Here is a 13,367-nt window from a genome sequence, read left to right on the forward strand (position 1 = left end):
ATGACAAATTAAATAATATTTACAATATTGTATTATTAATAATGGCAATAATATATGAAATTAGGATCGGAGATAGCATCATCGTGAAACTTTAAGCACGGCCAAATATAAACAGAATTTATTTATATAAACAGCATTATATATTTTTTGTATTTTATATATTACAAATTTCGAAATAATGAAATCAAATAATTTCTCGCGCGTATGGAGCATAATTGCAATACGTTTCTAGGAGCCGTTAAAGGCAAGTGTCGATATTGTCTACCGGGAAACTTAATCTTCGGCTGCTGCTGCTTCCAAGCGAATGAGGTTTCATTAAAAAAATCCAATTTTCAAGAGCGACTACGCTCAAGTCAAGGGGCAAGAATTAAATTCTGCGTGCTTTTTTTTTTGCTTGCGGCAGCGCGAAATTTGATGGGCTCAGAAGGAGGTACTCCCAATGCACGGATAGCATTCTAGAGTACGTAAAGAGATCGATATTAAAGCGGGCAGGATGCATAAATGTAGTAGAAAAACGGTTACCGAATTGATGAGAAACGTTTTATAATTATATTAAATTTACAATTAAATATACATATTGTTCTTTATGATCAGAATTTCGTAGTATAAATTACATCTTGTATAACAATTATATTTGATTTTTATGAGCTATTTATTTTGATAGAATTTTTTTTTTTTTTTTTTTTTTAAACACAATAAATATAATAAATATAAACAAAATAAAATTTTCTCAATGCATGTTCTGTTATTTCAGAAATAAATAGATTATAATCTATTGAAATTTCGATTACCAATGAGTTTTGAATCTGTATATTGGTTTCTTCGTTGAAATTTTGTGTTTATTTGTTGACTAAATGGATATACATATAAAATACAGATATACAATGTATGTAGCTGATTCTATTTACTGGACATAATTTACTCACTAACGCGCGATACAGCGCGAGATATTTCAATTTTGCTGATGTCGCCGCTAATGCAATCATGTAGATAGATAGATGAATATGCTTTAGATGCTTGAAATATATGACAAGTATGTACAGAGAGTATATACTGAAAGGTATGAGATAGCACCAGCGAATGACTAATGACACCTATTTCGCGATACTTTTGCTCGTGTGACAGTCACTCTTATGACGCGCGCGGTATCTCAAAGTAAAAGGATCTACATATTCAATTAATTGTCAGTTAATTGTGGTCGGCGTGATGCGGGTATCATGGTGGAAATTAGCGTAACCTCGTGAAGCATGAGAACTCGTCGTGCGTATCGAATTTATGCGTGTTGCCCGCAGTGGAAATGGAAATGTCACTCGCATCGACGCCATTCGCCGAATGGGAGAGCTATGTGAAAAGTGTCTTGCAAATAGCGGTGATATAATTACGGGATCGTATCCCAAAATTCACACCGCAAATATGCAGTAATCCCCGAGGACTGCAGTTTTCATCATAATGAAAGGAATTTATAAGCAGTTTCGCAAATTAATCTAGTTTTGTTGAAATTTCCATACATTGAGCTTAAATCAATTTTCGCTGATGTGAAAATTTCTCTCGGTTTTAACATAATTTTGTAACTGTTATTTTGCGATAATAATTTGTTTTGTATAATACTTTTTTCGACGATAATAATGAATAATACGAAATATAAAATAATCAACAAGCATTAACTAATGCAAAATAGAGATCATTAATATTAACAAATGTAATTATAATATTAAAGAAGACAAATATAATGTGTCATTAAATTAATAATTATCTGAGGTCATATAAATTTACTAAAATCAACTGCGTTGTGTTTCTTTTTTTTATTTTTTGGCAATTGGCGATTTCTAAATAATCCTCTAGTTTCAATTAAAAGAATTCTCATCATTTATTATTGCAATCTATAATTGTGACATTAAATAAAACATTTTCCTCGATTCCGGCTTTCATTATTCGACTGCATCTTGCATCGATAAATCGTGAAAATGATTGCGTTTAGCTTCTCGTTCGGTGGAAATTTCTTTCTCGATTCTGACCGTCACGTTGAAGTCCAATGGTCAAAGGAAAAAAAAAGAGAGTAACATCATTCTCTTCGAGAATGTAGAGCCCGCTTGCTCGCGAGTATGATAAAGAGATTTCCCGAGCCTCTCCCGTTCCCCCGTCTGATCCGAGAAGAATAGCACGAGTGGAAGTGTCGAACATGTGCCCGGGATTGGCCGGCGCACTTCCTCGACCGAGGAAAACTCGGCGGAGGAGTCAGGTGCAAGGATGTACATGCGCGCGAACGTCGAAATATTTCTGAAAGGAACGGCTGGTTAGGACGCGGACGGAGGATGGGGAAGGAGATGTGGGAGATCCGGAAAGTCCTTGGCGAAGGGTGCACCTCTGGTGCGCGTCGCGGCTTCTCGGAGAGGAATGAGAGAGAAAGATGAGAGAGAGGTTGATCGTGTGCGCTGTGTTGGAGGAGAGAACGGGGTGGTCGTTCGGTCGTTCGTACGTGAAGGGTCGGTGTTAGGCAGTCGGAACATGGCATAGAGGAACCGACCACCGTTGGAATGCGAGCGGAACAAGGATGGCGAACGAGCCAAAGAAGCGAGAGAGAGAGAGAAAGAAATAGAACGAAAATGAGAAAGAGAGAGCGAGAAAAAGGAATAGTTCCTAAAGAAAGAGGCGAAGAGAGAAAGAGAGAGTGAGACAGATTCATGAGAGAGTAAGAATGAGGGGGAAAGAGAAGGGATCTCTCTCTTGAACGAGAGATAGGGCGCGCGTAGAATCGCGCGCGCGACGGCGTGAGTATGTGGTGGGGGTAGAGAAGTGGTGGGGACTCCCTAGGAGGGGAGGCCGAAGGAACCCGGCTTCAGGCTTCAGGTCGCAGTGGCGCTTCAGTTCACAGGCTGGTACCGTGGCGCGCGGTTGGCTGGCCTGCGTGCGGTGTGCGCGTCTTCTTGTCGAACGAAGGGAAGAGAGAGCCGGTTGAAATTTTCGATCGTTTAACGTGACAAAAGACGAGATAACGACAACGGTTTCTCGCGATTGGAATAATCGACTTCGGCGATTATTCTCCATTGAGTGATATTCTCGACTTTAATCCGACGTATCTCTTTCGTCGCGCGAGAGAAAACAAGCTAGTATTTTTCTTCTCGCGGCCAATCGATTATGACGAAATCTGTCGATTGCGATCAGTGTGAATAGTGCTACGTCTACTTTAACCGCGCAAATTGGAACGCAACTTTCAGAGTGTCGCGACGACGAACAGATTGAAGTGACGCGCGGATAAACAGATCGAGAGAGGCGCGAGTGGTTGTCTATCATCGACTCGTCGCAGAGAATTATCGGCTCGGGTTATAGAAGGGCGTAATCGAGGAGCTCGTAAAGTGAGTGAGTGACAGTGGCGGAAGTGTGTGATCGCCAGGACGACGGAGGATAGGAGGGAAGTTCTTAACGACGTGAGTGTATAGCGAGAGAGGATCATCGTTTCTCGAGGATCGAGACGACGCGTCGCGACGCTCGTCAAAAACGTAACGGACCCGGACACATCTCGCCGTCGTCTATACTTTTGAGTGGTGAGTTTTCTACAAGATTCGATGAATCTTATCTTATCGATAATCGACGAGCGAAACCTAAAGATACAGAATTCTAAGAAAAGCGTCTGAAAAGTGTACGCGAGATTAGATAACCTTTAGAACGTTTACAGCATTCTTTAGCTACAGTTAATAATTTTCTATTTTATATAAAGTTATATTTATATATTATAACACGTACTTGATAGAAAATTTCCAGATTTTCAACAATTATTGCGTTTCTACTTTACAAAAGTTTAGATTGACATGAAAAGTTTGACGAATTGATCGTAATTTCTTTTATGAAAAAGAATTGTTTACCATCGCGCGCTCTCTCTATCTCTCTCTCTCTCGCCTACAAAGATTGGTACGATTTTGGATTCGCCGACACAATAGGCAAACTTTCGTCTGACAAAAATTGTTAGAATTCTTTGACATATTTATCTCATTGTCAATCCACGAAGTTTTGTGAAACAAGTCACCGTTTTAACAGATGATACGTAGATTCTCAGATAAGACGCGACGACGAGAATTCGAGAAATCTATCGGTGTTATTTTACGGTATCTTGATATAAGAATATTTCAGGAGATAAATGATATACTTGCTTTTTGAGTGTTCCTGGATTTTTGATGACATGACACAGCGCTAAAAAATTTCCGCTTTGATAATGTCTTGCTTCTTTAGAATAAATAAAGCACGTTATTAAAAGAATGTAAAATTTTATGCGATAATATGCTTCCAATATGTATATAAAAGAATGCTTTATATATAGTAAACTTTAATATAATTATATAAAGATACATAGTATCGTTTTTTCTTTATTACTCTTTTAACTCGGTTTGTACGAAATGGAGTAAAGAATAATTTTTTCCACCGATATATATAATACAAGTTTTTGAAACGAAATATTCTATTCATAAAATTTGACTTTGTATTTGTTGATTGTGCTCACAATCGCGCGGTACCTTTTAGAAACATAATTCGAGTAATGTTTATATGTACATAGCTAGAATTCTGTTTACGAACGGTGACTGATAGCGAAACATTAAAACTTACTAAGAAAATGACGCAAGTCAAATCGTAAATCAATTGAATATCAGAATATCATGTATCTTCTTTGATGAAAACATGTGTGATTTCTGTTCTTCTTCAAAACCAACGCCAAATTTTTATTCGAAATCTTTTTTATTTTTTTATTGCAAATAAAAATTGTACGCAATCATATCGCGAGGAACGCAAACGTTAACAGTCCGCCGTCGCTCGGCGATTTGATAGCAAACGGTTAAAGTTTCTGATTTACCTGGCAAGCGAATAGTTGCCAGCATCGCGAGAGTCATTTCGCGAGTAATGCTTCACGGTAATATTCGCAGATCGATGTTTATGCCGTGGCGCCTGTCACGCGCAGTCTGTCGTTCCGAGCTTGCACAATACAGTGAAATGCGAAAGTGATCTCGCACGCGCGGCAAAAAAAAAAAACAAACAAACAAAATCGTACGATCGTAAAACACGGAGGCTCTCGATCATGCGAAATACACCGGCACGTATGTCAGTGCGCGTATATATTCGTAGATAAAATGGTAGAACCGACCTCGAATCCCATTTAAAGTTTGCGCTAAATCGCAGACATTTAGTGCCATGTGGCATATACTAGTGTCACACATACAAGCTGTCACTATCGCTATTTCTGTTTACGACAGGTTCTTCTGACGAATACAAAGTCGATTTCTCCATAACAATAATTTATTGCAATGCGTGTGTGTGTTTTTTGTAATTGCCGAGTTATTTAATATCTAGAATTTATTTTACTTAATTCAAGTTTAAACAGGGGACTCTAAATGAATGACAAAACTTGATTTTTTAATTAATTTTTTTGAAATTAAAATTGTAATTGTTCAATACAGTGATAATTTAGATACAGATTTAGAATCAGAGTTGTTTCGTGTACCTTAAATTTTTACATGCATGTGAAAAGCTTTCCAAACTTTCTTTTTTCCGCTTTAATGTCATAGTCAATGACATTGCGAGATCTTTTCGCCGATGAAACTGCGAATCTCGGTCAAAGGCGACGTCCCGACTCGATTCCCGCGAATTTTCAATGAATCGATAATGACCGGCCTAATTTCTACAGGCACGTCCGTAAGATTTTTACGCGAAAGTTTCTCCGAGTATAATGGCCGTCCAAGGCGGTGAATTTAAGAGCATTGTCGTGTCGTGCGGCCAAGTCGAAAATAAGAGAAATCCGAACGAAACTCTTTACGCCGTGCCCACCGCAGGGAATTTTTCTTCCTTTCTTAAAATCTTTTTGTTGTAGGTATCCGTAAATCTTAATTCATCCAAGTCAACGTTTTCCATTGTTTAAGATTTATAGGAAGTCATATATATCTATTCACATTTTTTTCTTACATAATTTTTACACTAATAAGTTATATTATTATCATAAATCAAGAAAAAAAATTATCAAATTGTTTGATCAATTTAATACATTTTCGATTAGTATGATATGTCAGTTTCAAAATACGATAGAGAGAATTTTACATACTCTATATTTTAATCTTCTAGCTTTCTAAAATCAAGTGTTTTGCGACTTTTTTAACGTCGTATAAATTTTGGTTTTCGGTAAGCTTTCCTTATATCTACCTGTAAAATTAGAAACATATGGTTGTATTCGAAACGGATAATCTCCCAGCAGAATGGTAAACATTCCTTGGAACAAGCATTAGGACATTGAGATTATCATGAGATTCTTGAAAGGGTTAAGCTGAATTCACGAGGCGTTTCCTAATCCGTAAACAAACTTGACAGTTCTTGACGAGGCTCCTTAAACTGTTGCGTGCCTTATAACGCTTTAATACGAGCTAACAACATCTCACGAGCGTAGGTTTTTAGTGGTTTGTAAATGCGATGGGTCTTTCTCTCTTTAAATACGGTTAAAAAATAAGAAGGTAGCGAGAGAATGACAAATTTGATAGAAGCTTACGATAAATCATTCATATATTTTGTAATCTTTGCGCCATATGATATAAAATAAAATAGATGAGAAATAAAATATTTCGATCACTGCAACGAAATATCATTTTCTGTTAAACGTATATGATGAGAAATTGGAATATAAAAAATGTATAATTAATCTTTGAATCCTTTATACCTACCATCTTTGTATTTTTCATTTTTAATATTTTTGACTACAAATTGTTCGAATAATCTTTCTTATAATTAGAATAAAAAGATTTAAAAAAAATTAATCCGAATAAACGTCGCTCAAAATTAATAATTTCTTAAATAGGATTCAGGAAAATAGTTAATTACTAATAATTAATATCCATTAAATCCATTGATACTTTGTGTTAAAGTTTCCCAATATTCTATTTCGCGTCTTAAAATTATTCTGCATATTATTCGCGTTTTATAATCTAATGAAAAGAAAATGATTATTAAGACGTTAATATAATACTCTTTCGATTAAATATGAGTTTTGAGTAGATATATATTAGTACATATAGTAGATATTTAACAATCAATTATTATCATAATCTTTGAGTTTTAGAAATCAATCTGTAAAAAAGATATCACAAAGCAATCGAATAATTCTTGCGTTGATTCTAAAAAAGAAAAAAAGAAAAGAGGAACCGATTCATCTGTTTGATATCGCGGTGATTCGCGGAAATGCTGCGCGTTCGCATTTCTAGGAATGCGAGCTCTCTTGGCAAAATGTGAGAAAGAAGATTGTCGTAGACGCGCGAGAGATAGTGCGACGGCCGTCGGGCGATGTATCACGCGACTGTCCTAGCGCCGCGAGGATCTTTACCGGCTATCTCCTTTAAGCTCGCTCCGCTCTCGTGAACGGTCCTACGCGACGCGGCGTTGAGGCCGTTTGCGTTTCCACGAACTTCCTGCTCGCTTTCTCCTCCGTCGCTCTCGCATGAAGATTATTCTCCCGTTCGCTTTAGCGTCCAGCCGTCGGGCGGAAAAAGCAATCTGTTAACGGATCTCGTCCTTTACTCCCGTACGACGAGAGAGTTTTTCAAATTCGTTTTCTATCTGAAGGATTAGTCAATCTTAATATCCGCGATACCGATCATTAATCTCCCTGTGAAATTCGTTACTGCTTTACTACTAGGGAAATTTTATACCGTGTATCGAAATTATCGTGGCTTAAATTGATATCGACATATCGGCATCTATTTTTATCGCGCACGGTAAATCGATATGATTCTTTTTACTATAGTTTCTTATAATATCTTTTAATATACCATATTTATTTTGATTATATTTATTATTATTATTAATATTAATATTTTTTTTCTAGAATATATAGATGATATATTATAATGTAAAAATTTTTTCTGTATGTTATATATACTTTTTATATCAAATAAAAAATAATACAATAAAAAATAATGTCTGGTTGTTGATATAATGCAACCGCATTAAATATTGATTATAATTTAAGCGCGATGCATTTTAAGCGATAAATAAGGCTATTATTTTATAAAATTCTAGTACATTACAGTCGATCGTGTATTTGACAATTTGCGAAGAACACGACGTTTCTAGTACGAAAATTTCTGAAGCATTTTATTCTGTTACGTGCGATAATAAAATAGCGTGGCATATTAAATTAGTCACGCAGGCTGTAGCGCGCAATTTGCATTGAAATTGTAAAGATATCGGCAAAGTAACGTGCGACGTTCAGTTTATACAAGAATACTAGTGCCTGGGGAAGCATTTGTATGTGCGTACAATATCTCGTTTAAAAAATAATATCTTATTCAAATAGTCATTGTACGATACAATTTCGAGATTGCTCGAATTTTTTACTGAAATTATGACATTAGATTGACATTTTTACTATTATATTTATTGTACGAAATATTTTATACAATATGTGTCAAGTTTCGATCGAGCTATAAATTATCAGGTTGAACTATAATGGAAAAACTTTTCAGAATGTTAAATATTTTCAAGTAATTAAGTCTAATCTACTAAAAAATTCTATAACCATTATTTTTAAATTACTAGAGTTATATACTAATACTACAGTTTATTTGAACTTTTTAAAAGGCAACTATTGTTTAAAATTTGTCGCGGGTAATACTTTTTGATTAATCCGACGATAATATATATCATTTTATGATAATAATATTTTTTATTCAATTTTCAAATAAATATATTTAACGAATTCGCTATATCAGTAACAGTCTGAAACGGTCTTTCTCCAATAAACGAGATAAGCACGAGATCTAGCACGATCGATAGAAGGACAGATAGAACACTCTTTAGTATGCATCATTTATTTAATCCCCAAGCGAATCAATGAGAGCGGATCGAACGGATATTTCCGTCCGCCTAAATTTACGATACGACGTACTCGTGCACATCCGTCGTTTATCCGTTAATCCGCGTGTGATTTCGCGGATATCTCTCTTGATGGGGATCGCGGGCGACATCTTAAATAGCTCCGATAGATAAGACGGAGAGCATTCGTATACCTCTAAAGGTCGGCCCTCGAGTAGGGGGTGTAAGACGGACGGATGGACGGACGGACGGATTCGCTCACGCGAATTCTCGTTTCGCGAGTCGACGCGATTAGGATCTCTCACTCCCTGTATGTGTTACAGTTGTGGATTTCGCGTCCGTGCGCGGGTTATCGATCCCCGGGTTTATTTTATGCATCTATAAATTAAGCGGCGTTGAAGTACGCCGATAAGTACGACGAGGACTTCCAAGAATATACCACGCTACTTAGCATTTTGCAATTTCATTTCCGCGTGTGCGCGTGAGTACGTGCCCGCGCGTCATATCCGCTTCATAGAGGGTTCATTAAAGGGCGAGTGTACACTTTATATTCACTCGCGGCTGACGTAAACCAGTCGGTAGAGTCTCTCTCTTCTCCAATATTTCCAACGTAAACTCACTCTCGACCGGTAATTTATTACATCTAATTTTAATTCAACGGTTTTCGAGATTGATTATATTTTTACGACGAGCGTTTCCGTGTGTTATACACAAATTCATTTTCTACACTACTCCACTTCATTTTATGCTGTCCTACTCTTGTAGCACGCACGACATCCTTCATAAATAATTTACTCACATATTGCACTTATTATATAGACGTTTTACAAGATTCGAGTCGTGTCGCTCTCTCAAAACGAATCGCTCATACGTTTATTCTGTTCTGTACTGTTTCACTCAACCGGCACCCACGTGAGCCCCTGACACCCTTTCACTTTACAGGCAAATCACACGTTTGTCACGTATTTCCGCTTGCGCTTATATGAACTCGGTTTGTACGAAATTGAGTAAAGAATAATTTTTTCCACCGATATATATAATACAAGTTTTTGAAACGAAATATTCTATTCATAAAATTTGACTTTGTATTTGTTGATTGTGCTCACAATCGCGCGGTACCTTTTAGAAACATAATTCGAGTAATGTTTATATGTACATAGCTAGAATTCTGTTTACGAACGGTGACTGATAGCGAAACATTAAAACTTACTAAGAAAATGACGCAAGTCAAATCGTAAATCAATTGAATATCATGTATCAATGTATCTTCTTTGATGAAAACATGTGTGATTTCTGTTCTTCTTCAAAACCAACGCCAAATTTTTATTCGAAATCTTTTTTATTGCATCGGAAAAAATAAAAATTGTACGCAATCATATCGCGAGGAACGCAAACGTTAACAGTCCGCCGTCGCTCGGCGATTTGATAGCAAACGGTTAAAGTTTCTGATTTACCTGGCAAGCGAATAGTTGCCAGCATCGCGAGAGTCATTTCGCGAGTAATGCTTCACGGTAATATTCGCAGATCGATGTTTATGCCGTGGCGCCTGTCACGCGCAGTCTGTCGTTCCGAGCTTGCACAATACAGTGAAATGCGAAAGTGATCTCGCACGCGCGGCAAAAAAAAAACAAACAAACAAAATCGTACGATCGTAAAACACGGAGGCTCTCGATCATGCGAAATACACCGGCACGTATGTCAGTGCGCGTATATATTCGTAGATAAAATGGTAGAACCGACCTCGAATCCCATTTAAAGTTTGCGCTAAATCGCAGACATTTAGTGCCATGTGGCATATACTAGTGTCACACATACAAGCTGTCACTATCGCTATTTCTGTTTACGACAGGTTCTTCTGACGAATACAAAGTCGATTTCTCCATAACAATAATTTATTGCAATGCGTGTGTGTGTTTTTTGTAATTGCCGAGTTATTTAATATCTAGAATTTATTTTACTTAATTCAAGTTTAAACAGGGGACTCTAAATGAATGACAAAACTTGATTTTTTAATTAATTTTTTTGAAATTAAAATTGTAATTGTTCAATACAGTGATAATTTAGATACAGATTTAGAATCAGAGTTGTTTCGTGTACCTTAAATTTTTACATGCATGTGAAAAGCTTTCCAAACTTTCTTTTTTCCGCTTTAATGTCATAGTCAATGACATTGCGAGATCTTTTCGCCGATGAAACTGCGAATCTCGGTCAAAGGCGACGTCCCGACTCGATTCCCGCGAATTTTCAATGAATCGATAATGACCGGCCTAATTTCTACAGGCACGTCCGTAAGATTTTTACGCGAAAGTTTCTCCGAGTATAATGGCCGTCCAAGGCGGTGAATTTAAGAGCATTGTCGTGTCGTGCGGCCAAGTCGAAAATAAGAGAAATCCGAACGAAACTCTTTACGCCGTGCCCACCGCAGGGAATTTTTCTTCCTTTCTTAAAATCTTTTTGTTGTAGGTATCCGTAAATCTTAATTCATCCAAGTCAACGTTTTCCATTGTTTAAGATTTATAGGAAGTCATATATATCTATTCACATTTTTTTCTTACATAATTTTTACACTAATAAGTTATATTATTATCATAAATCAAGAAAAAAAATTATCAAATTGTTTGATCAATTTAATACATTTTCGATTAGTATGATATGTCAGTTTCAAAATACGATAGAGAGAATTTTACATACTCTATATTTTAATCTTCTAGCTTTCTAAAATCAAGTGTTTTGCGACTTTTTTAACGTCGTATAAATTTTGGTTTTCGGTAAGCTTTCCTTATATCTACCTGTAAAATTAGAAACATATGGTTGTATTCGAAACGGATAATCTCCCAGCAGAATGGTAAACATTCCTTGGAACAAGCATTAGGACATTGAGATTATCATGAGATTCTTGAAAGGGTTAAGCTGAGTTCACGAGGCGTTTCCTAATCCGTAAACAAACTTGACAGTTCTTGACGAGGCTCCTTAAACTGTTGCGTGCCTTATAACGCTTTAATACGAGCTAACAACATCTCACGAGCGTAGGTTTTTAGTGGTTTGTAAATGCGATGGGTCTTTCTCTCTTTAAATACGGTTAAAAAATAAGAAGGTAGCGAGAGAATGACAAATTTGATAGAAGCTTACGATAAATCATTCATATATTTTGTAATCTTTGCGCCATATGATATAAAATAAAATAGATGAGAAATAAAATATTTCGATCACTGCAACGAAATATCATTTTCTGTTAAACGTATATGATGAGAAATTGGAATATAAAAAATGTATAATTAATCTTTGAATCCTTTATACCTACCATCTTTGTATTTTTCATTTTTAATATTTTTGACTACAAATTGTTCGAATAATCTTTCTTATAATTAGAATAAAAAGATTTAAAAAAAATTAATCCGAATAAACGTCGCTCAAAATTAATAATTTCTTAAATAGGATTCAGGAAAATAGTTAATTACTAATAATTAATATCCATTAAATCCATTGATACTTTGTGTTAAAGTTTCCCAATATTCTATTTCGCGTCTTAAAATTATTCTGCATATTATTCGCGTTTTATAATCTAATGAAAAGAAAATGATTATTAAGACGTTAATATAATACTCTTTCGATTAAATATGAGTTTTGAGTAGATATATATTAGTACATATAGTAGATATTTAACAATCAATTATTATCATAATCTTTGAGTTTTAGAAATCAATCTGTAAAAAAGATATCACAAAGCAATCGAATAATTCTTGCGTTGATTCTAAAAAAGAAAAAAAGAAAAGAGGAACCGATTCATCTGTTTGATATCGCGGTGATTCGCGGAAATGCTGCGCGTTCGCATTTCTAGGAATGCGAGCTCTCTTGGCAAAATGTGAGAAAGAAGATTGTCGTAGACGCGCGAGAGATAGTGCGACGGCCGTCGGGCGATGTATCACGCGACTGTCCTAGCGCCGCGAGGATCTTTACCGGCTATCTCCTTTAAGCTCGCTCCGCTCTCGTGAACGGTCCTACGCGACGCGGCGTTGAGGCCGTTTGCGTTTCCACGAACTTCCTGCTCGCTTTCTCCTCCGTCGCTCTCGCATGAAGATTATTCTCCCGTTCGCTTTAGCGTCCAGCCGTCGGGCGGAAAAAGCAATCTGTTAACGGATCTCGTCCTTTACTCCCGTACGACGAGAGAGTTTTTCAAATTCGTTTTCTATCTGAAGGATTAGTCAATCTTAATATCCGCGATACCGATCATTAATCTCCCTGTGAAATTCGTTACTGCTTTACTACTAGGGAAATTTTATACCGTGTATCGAAATTATCGTGGCTTAAATTGATATCGACATATCGGCATCTATTTTTATCGCGCACGGTAAATCGATATGATTCTTTTTACTATAGTTTCTTATAATATCTTTTAATATACCATATTTATTTTGATTATATTTATTATTATTATTAATATTAATATTTTTTTTCTAGAATATATAGATGATATATTATAATGTAAAAATTTTTTCTGTATGTTATATATACTTTTTATATCATTTATATCA

The 13,367-nt window shown here is 36.1% G+C and overlaps 1 protein-coding gene across 2 annotated transcripts in view; it reads left to right on the plus strand.

The window, feature by feature from the left end:
- LOC115236653 (MOXD1 homolog 2) overlaps positions 1-13,367 on the plus strand; it is a 237,518-nt gene that overhangs the window by 32,670 nt on the left and 191,481 nt on the right. Inside the window, exon 1 of one of the 2 annotated variants that reach the window (XM_029809240.1) lies at positions 2,847-3,542. The exons of the other annotated variant lie outside the window; for it this stretch is intronic. The gene's annotated coding sequence lies outside the window, so the exon portion shown is untranslated. Of the gene's footprint in view, positions 1-2,846; positions 3,543-13,367 lie in introns of those variants that run through there. 2 annotated transcript variants of the gene reach the window in all.

The sequence above is a fragment of the Formica exsecta genome, unplaced genomic scaffold, assembly GCF_003651465.1.
Source record: "Formica exsecta isolate Colony F162 unplaced genomic scaffold, ASM365146v1 scaffold26, whole genome shotgun sequence".
Classification (NCBI taxonomy): Eukaryota; Metazoa; Arthropoda; class Insecta; order Hymenoptera; family Formicidae; genus Formica; species Formica exsecta.